This window comes from Ailuropoda melanoleuca, chromosome 13 (assembly GCF_002007445.2).
Source record: "Ailuropoda melanoleuca isolate Jingjing chromosome 13, ASM200744v2, whole genome shotgun sequence".
Lineage (NCBI taxonomy): Eukaryota > Metazoa > Chordata > Mammalia > Carnivora > Ursidae > Ailuropoda > Ailuropoda melanoleuca.
The window spans coordinates 55,552,887-55,560,943 of record NC_048230.1 but is presented as its reverse complement, the minus strand read 5'-3'; the positions used below and the strand labels follow the sequence as shown (position 1 = coordinate 55,560,943).

Genomic DNA, 8,057 nt, shown 5'->3' with positions numbered 1-8,057 from the left:
CTGAGAGTTTTACAGAATCTGCCTTGTTTGCCCTGCACATCCCCCTCCTAAGAGACTGTGCTTTCCATGGCTGAGAGCACAGACCCTGTAGCGAGTCTGGCAGCAGAATGTCATGTTCGAGAACATGTGATTTGGATGTAGACTATCAGGGTTTGTATCCCAGATCCATTGCTTCTTAGCTGTGTGACCTAGGGTAAGTCACTTAACCTCTCTGAGCCTCAGTTCCTTCAAGTATAAAAAGCTGTACTAGTAATATCTACTTTGTAGGATTGTCAAAGAATTCAGTGAAGTAACCAATCAGTGAAAGAACTCTGATCCAGCAAAGAGAAGGTNAGCAGCCCACATTGTAGGGTGCTTGTAGTGGGCCAGACACACGCTGAGAGTTTTACAGAATCTGCCTTGTTTTCCCTGCACATCCCCCTCCTAAGAGACTGTGCTTTCCATGGCTGAGAGCACAGACCCTGTAGCGAGTCTGGCAGCAGAATGTCATGTTCGAGAACATGTGATTTGGATGTAGACTATCAGGGTTTGTATCCCAGATCCATTGCTTCTTAGCTGTGTGACCTAGGGTAAGTCACTTAACCTCTCTGAGCCTCAGTTCCTTCAAGTATAAAAAGCTGTACTAGTAATATCTACTTTGTAGGATTGTCAAAGAATTCAGTGAAGTAACCAATCAGTGAAAGAACTCTGATCCAGCAAAGAGAAGGTGGTATGGACTGTTAGTTATAATTACTATTATTCTTTATCTGGGTGACCTTGAGCAAGTCATTTTACATCTGAGTCCTCATTTCTTTATTTGAAAGATGGAGAGTGGTTGTGATAAGTTGAAATGAAACAAAACATCCAAAGAGCTGAGCCCAGAGCCTGGTCATGGTCAACAAGGAATAGTTATCAATATGTGCTAAAAAGGGAAGAGCTATTGAGCTCCTAGATCTCCTTCTAAACTCACCCCAAGGGTCACTTCCTCTGATGCCTTTCTTGATTCCTCTTCTTCCTGCCCCCCATCTTCTTGTTCCTCCAATGCTCTGTGCTATCCTCTGTCATAGCCCCTCCATCCTGCCTTGTAATGTTTTAACTTATTTGGGTTCTCACCAGACCCTAAACTCTTGGAAGGCACTCACCACTGTATCCCCAGACGCCAGCATCTGGCACACAGTAGGTGCCCTACAAGGCATTTGCAGAGTAGAACCATGGTTGGAGCCGTCAGGGAAAACTGTGGGGGCAGCCAGACGGAGAGTGAGAGCTGCTGTTGAGTCATCTCGGAGGGGAGATGTTAGCAGAGGCTTCTGGAAAAATTAGCTGCTGTCATAAATTCCAACTCTGTTTGGTAATGTTTGGCCAATCTTTCTTTTCCTGACTTAATTCAAAATTGGATGGGAGGGAAAGAAATTTGTCTGAGTGACTGTAAGTTAACAAGCTGTAATGATGCTCCAGGAACCGTGTAGCTTGGAGCCATCAATTTGCAGAGAGAGAGGGCAGAAGTGGAAAAGTAACTACTGGGTATTGGGAGGGGTTGTCAAGGGACAGGAACAAGAAGATTCTGGGTTTTATCAGAGCTCCTATGTTCCCAGTGCCTTAGATGACTTGTCTTTAAAATAAACTTCACTGAGGTATAATTTATGTACAATGCAAGACACCTATTTTACCTGTGCAGTTTGGGTTTTGACAAATGCACACACCTATGTAACCACCAGCACAATCAAAATAGAGAATTTCTCTGTCACTCCAGAAGTTTCTATGTCACTCATGCCCCTTTGTAGTCAGTCCCCCCACCTCCTGCCCTGGCAGCGACTGATCCTCTTTCTGTCACTACAGCTTGGTTTTGTCTGTTTTAGGATTTTACACAAATGGAATCATACAGAATAGATTCTTTTGTCTGGTTTCTTTCATTCAGCATATTGTTTTCAGGATTCATACTGTATTTTTAAAGTAAGATTTAATCCTGTGTCATCAATATAACAGTCCCTTTCTGAGATAATTCAGTGCAACAGGTGCTTTGTTGCACGGTACGTTCTTGTGTGGTTCTGATTTTTTAATGTCCAGCTTAAATGTACTCTCCTCTGAGATTCCTTTCCTCCCTTTCCCCCAGCACTGCTGTCTGGGTTGAGGACAATGCTGATTGTAACTTCCATTTAATAAGTCTTCACCATGCTTAAAAAGTATTTACGGAGGTTATTCTGTTATCACAAACCTCATCTGAGTTGGGTATTATTGTCCGCATTTCAAAGAAAGAAAACTAAGGCTCAGAGAGGTTGAGTAATTAAGCTGATATCACACAGCTGAATAGTAGCAGAGCCCAAGTTTGATTAAGAACTGTGACTCCAAGAACTGTGCTCATGACTGTTCTCCTATCAAGACTTGTAAGTGAATTGTTTTCTTCACCTACAGTACTTCCCCTCATTTCGGTTACCTGAGGTTAACCATAGCCTGGAAGCAGGTGATTCTCCTTCTGGTGTAGTTTCAGGAGGTAAATGACAGCCTGACGCTACGTCACGGCGCCCAGGTCATTCACCTCGCTTCCTCTCATCACAGAGGCATTGTGTGGCCTCACATCAGCACAGGAAGGACAGTACAATAAGATATTTTGAGAGAGACTGAATTCACATCACTTCATTACAGTCTATTGTTAGAGTTGTTCTGTTTTACTATTAGTTATTGTTGTTAATCTCTTACTGTGCCTAATTTACAGCTTAAATTTATCATAGGTATGTGTATAAGAAAACACATAGTACATGTAGGGTGTGGTGTTATCGTGGTTTTAGGCGTCCGCCAGGAGTCCTGAAATGTACCCCCTGTGGAAAAGGGGGGAATACTGTATATTCTGACGCATGCTAAGAGCTAAGGGTTTACCTTATTTACCCTGCATGCCACCCTCATAGGAGATGATTCTTTTCGTGGCTGAGAGCACAGACCCTGGATATCCTGATATCCCCTACATACAGCCCCTATTGTTTTATAGTTAATTGTTTTTATGTCTTTCTCCCCTTATCATTCTGAGTTCTTCGTTGCAAATGACAGAATCCACTCTAGACATTTAAATAGAAAGAAAATTTATTAAAGGAGCTGAGATAGTTCCCAGTATCTCCAGGAAGACCAGAATCAGCTTGGAGGCTATGCAGCCAGGAATAAAGCTAAAATTTCACTGAATACCACAGCCCCTGCTGCCCTGAAAGCCAGACGCCCTCCCTGGACTGAGATTCTTTGGGTGTCTATGTCTTCCGGTGTTCCCGTCTGAATTGAAGTATCACACAACGCTGTCTGATTGGTGGAGCCTATGTCACATGACTCTGCCCTGGGTGCAAGGGATGCTGGGAGAATAAGGAGCTGGCTTCAGCCAAGGGAAGGCCGTAATTCCCCTGAAGTTGAGAAATAAGGTCCACAAGAGTTGGACATCTAGAAAACATGTCCATTACACATCCTTCTAGACCATAGCTCCTCTGGGAAGGGAAGGGATCTGTTTTCTGTATCCCCAGCGCAGAGAACATGGCAGACACAGTAATGAGCAAGGACACATATATTTAGCAAATGAATGAATGAGGGAATGGATGGGCAAATATGCAGTTGGCATAGGCAAGACCTCAAGACAGGAGGATGTGCTGAGTCATTTTGAGAAATGGTCTCTTGGCTTCATACTTGAGTCATTCCTTCATGAGTTGAGGATGATTCAAGCCTGGGGCATTTCTGGGTCCTCAGGCCCAGGGACCGAGGCCCCCTGTCTGAATGAGGCAGCTCCGTGGACTGATGTAGGAGTGAATGGGGGAAGCCACCACTATTTACCGAAAAGAGGTTTCGAGGCTGTCCAGAAGCCGGGTGCCAGCCACAAGCAGACAGCAGACTGGGTGGTCAGCCCGGTGACCGTCACTAAGGGGGTGAGATGGTGAGACTAACACTTCTAGCACCCCCTGCTATGCTCCGGGTGGTCCAGGTTCTCTAACTTAGGTCTTGGATCAACTCTTTGAGCTGAGACTACTATTCCCATTTTATAGATGGGGAAACTGAGTCTCTCTGAAACTGAGTAACTTGCATGAGACCATCTGGCTGCTGTGGTTTAGAATTCTGTCTCGCTGCCAGACTTTTTAATTAGTCTGGCTCTACCACATACTAACCGTGTGCCTTCGGTGTGCATATGTGAGCATCAGAAATACTAATAATTCTTTTTTTTTTAGATTTTATTTATTTATGTGACAGAGAGACAGCCAGCGAGAGAGGGAACACAAGCAGGGGGAGTGGGAGAGGAAGAAGCAGGCTCCCAGCGGAAGAGCCCGATGTGGGACTCGATCCCAGAACGCCGGGATCACGCCCTGCGCCGAAGGCAGACGCTTAACGACTGCACCACCCAGGCGCCCCTGAAATACTAATAATTCTGACTCCAAAGTGTATTCTACAGACAAAATATGATGCATGGAAAACGCTTAACCCAGTGCTCAGTAGGGACGTCCAGTTGTTCCAGCATAACTTGCTGAAAAGACTATCCTTTCTCCATTGAATCGTTTTTATGTCTTTGTCAAAAATGAGTTGGCTGTATTTGTGCGGAACAATTTCTGGGCTCTCTCTCCCGTTCCATTGATCTATGTATCTATCCTGTCACCAGTGCTACATCATCCTAATTATTGTAGCTTTACGGTAAGTCTTGAAACCAAGCAGTGAGATTCTTCCCACTTTGTTCTCCTTTTTCAGAATTGTTTTGGTTGTTCTAGGCTATTTGCCTTTTTATATAATTTTAGAATTAGCTTGTCAATACCTAAACATGAGTTTTCTGGGATTTTGATTTGGATTGCAGAGTCTGTAGGTCAATTCGTAGTTAATGTCTTAATGATACTGAGTCTTCTGACCCATGAACACAATATATTTGTGATCACTTATTTAGATCTTTTATTTCTTTCCTTGGTGTTTTATAGTTTTTATCATACAGAGCCTTCACACATTTTGGTAGATTCATGTCTAAGTATCTATTGTAAAGAGTGTTTTTGGAATTTCAAGTTCTAATTGTTCACTGCTGGCATATAAAAATGTATTTTACTTTTGCGTATTAAACTGGTTGATCTCATTTATTCTAGGAGTTTTGTGTGGATTTCACCAGGTTTTCTACATAGATGATCATGTTGGGTATAAATAGGGACATTTTCCAATCTGTATGCCTTTTCTTTCTTCTCCTTGTCTTACTGGACTGGTTCCAACCAGTCCAATCTTCCAACATGATGGTTAATAGGAACCATAGGAGAGGAAACGCTTGCTTGGTTCCCAGTCTGAGGCGGAAAGCATTCTCTTCCTTATCAGTTGCAGGATTTTTGTAGGTGTCCTTTACTGGGCTGAAGAAGGTCTCTTCTTTCTTATTTATTAAAAAAGTTTTTTTTAAAGATTTTATTTTTGTAAGTATTCTCTGCACTCAATGTGGAGCTTAAACTCACAACCCCAAGATCAAAGAGTCACGTGGTCTTCTACTCACCCAGCCAGGTGCGTCCCAAGGAAGTTTTCTTCTATTCCTCGTTTGCTGAGAGTTTTTATCATGAATGAATGTGGAATTTTGTTGAATGCCTTTTCTGCAATGATCATATTTTTTTTCTTATTTAGTTTGTTAATATAATGAATTACATCAGTTGATTATTTTTCAATGGGTTTTTGAATGTTGAAATAGCTGCATTCCTGAGATAAACCCCACTGGTCATGAAAGCCTTCTTACATACTTTACATTTTCTAGATTGTTGGATTACATTTGCTGCTACTTTGCTGAGGATTTTTTTTCACCTGTTTTCTTGTAATGTCTTTGTCTGGTTTTGGTATTAGAGTAATCCTGATCTCATGAAATGAGTTGGGAAATATTTTCACCCCTTCTATTTACTGGAGGAGATTGTGCAGAATTGGTATTATTTCTCTAAATGTAGGAGAATTTGCCAGTAAAAACATCCGAGTCTGGAGTGCCTCCCTCCCTCCCTCTTCTCTTCTCTTCTCTTCTTTCTCTTCTCTTCTCTTCTCTTCTCTTCTCTTCTCTTCTCTTCTCTTCTCTTCTCTTCTCTTCTCTTCTCTTTCTCCTTCTCCTTCTCCTTCTCCTTCTCCACTCCTCTCTTCTTCTTTTCTCTTTTCTTTCTTTCTTGGATGGTTTTTAACTACACATCCAATTTCTTTAATAGATATAGGACAATTCCGGTATCTATTTCTTCTTGAATGAGTTTGGTAGTTTAAATCTTCAAGGAATTGTTCTGTTTCATCGAAGCTGTTGAATTTATGAACATGAGTTGTTCGTAGAGTTCCTTATTGTTCTTTAATGTCTGTGGCTCCAGTTGTGATTTCCCTCTTTCATTTCAGATAGTGCTGACTTGTTTCTTTTCTCTCTCTCTCTCTCTCTGGTCAGTTTTGTTATTGGTTTATCTATGCTGTTGATCTTTTCAAAGAACGAACTTTTGGTTTTGTCATTTTTCTCTATTGCTTTTCTGTTTTTAATTTAATTGATTTTTACTTCAATCTTTATTGTTTCTTTCCTTCTGCTTGCTTTGGGTTTAATTTACTCTTCTTACTCTAGTTTCTCAAGGTGGAAGCTTTGGTTACTGATTTTAGATTTTTCTTCTTTTAAATATATGTGTTTAATGCAATAACTTTCCATCTAAACACAGCTTTGGCTGCATTCCACGAATGTTGGTATGTTTTATTTTTATTTTCATTCAGTACCAATATTTTTAAATATCCCTTGAGATTTCCTCTTTGAGCTTCAAGGAGTAAGTTAAAAGCATGTTGCTTAATTTTCAAACGTTTGGGTATTTTCCACATATCTTTCTCTTTGTGGTTGCTAGTTTAATTTTTTTTTTAATGATCTAAGAACATGAATTGTATGATTGCTATTCTTTCAAATTTGTAAAGTTTTGTTTTATGGACCAGGTGATGGTGTATCTTGGTGAATGTTCCATCCACAGTTCAGATGGATATGTTTCTGTGTTGTTGGGTAGAATGTTCTATAAATGTTTGTGAGGTCTAGTTGGTTGGTAGTATTGTTTAGATCTGTATCAATACTGATTTTCTGCCTACTTGTTCGATAATTACCAAGAAAAGAAGTGTCAAGACATCCAACTACATTTGTGGATTTGTCTGTTTCTCCTCTCAGTTCTATTACTTTTTGCCTCATATATTTTGATGCTCTGTTGTTAGGTACAGACACATATATAATTGCTATGTCTTCTTGGAGAATGGGTGCGTTTATCACTAAGTAATGCCCCTCTTGATCGCTGAAACAGTCTTTGTTCTAAAGTTAGCTTTGTCTGAAGTTAATATAGCTACACTGGCTTTCTTTTGGTTGGTGTTTGTAGAGGAGGAAGAGGGGGAGGAGAGGGGCGAGCAGGGGGAATAATGTCTTTTTCTAAACATTGAGCTGTCAGCATGTTGGCATAGAGCTGTGCCCAGTTGAAGATGGGACTCTGGATTCCTAGCACTGGCAGTAAAGTAGGCATCTGCATGAGATCTATGGCCATCCATAACCTGTCTGTCTGTGGTTCGATTTCTTAGGGAGAGTCAGGTGTGGCAGGAAGCCACCATGGCTTTGGAGGCTCTTCTAACTTGGGACTTAAATTATTCTGTGTTTCCAACCTTTCTCCACTATAGGGAGCACCTGGCAACCCCAGAAAATCAACTTTTAAAATACGTGGTGTGAGCACTGGAGGAAAGAAGGTAGAGGGATTATCTCTAGGTGTATTTCTTTTTTCAAGAAGCTCTTTCATAACCCCCCCTGCTGTGTAATTGCATAGTGGGCTGTGGGAGGGAAGGGAAGCATTCCAAGGTTCATCAGGAAACGCAGGGAAGACTAAAGCAGATGACAGGGCCCAAGGTCATACCTGGAAGATTAAGAGTAAGTTGGCCAGCTCCTAATTATTGGTATACTCTTAGAGTTTTAGCCTCAGTAAGGACAGAAAGGGTGGCAGGGAGGGGAGGAGATGTTACTACAGTCCTCATCTATATTCAGTCTCTAAGAATAGCCTTCCGATTGTAATTGAATATAATTGGAGATAGAGTCTGGCTGGCTGGAAGCTGGATGATTGTCTACCTTCACAGTCTTGGGGTGGGGGAGTGGGAGC

At 41.5% G+C, this 8,057-nt stretch overlaps 1 long non-coding RNA gene across 1 annotated transcript in view; it reads left to right on the top strand.

The window, feature by feature from the left end:
* The first annotated feature begins 3,707 nt into the window (after positions 1-3,707).
* Positions 3,708-8,057, top strand: part of LOC117795711 — a 31,299-nt gene continuing 26,949 nt past the window's right edge. The window contains exon 1 of the long non-coding RNA XR_004619844.1: positions 3,708-3,877. This is a non-coding gene — a long non-coding RNA (uncharacterized LOC117795711). The remainder of the gene's footprint in view (positions 3,878-8,057) is intronic.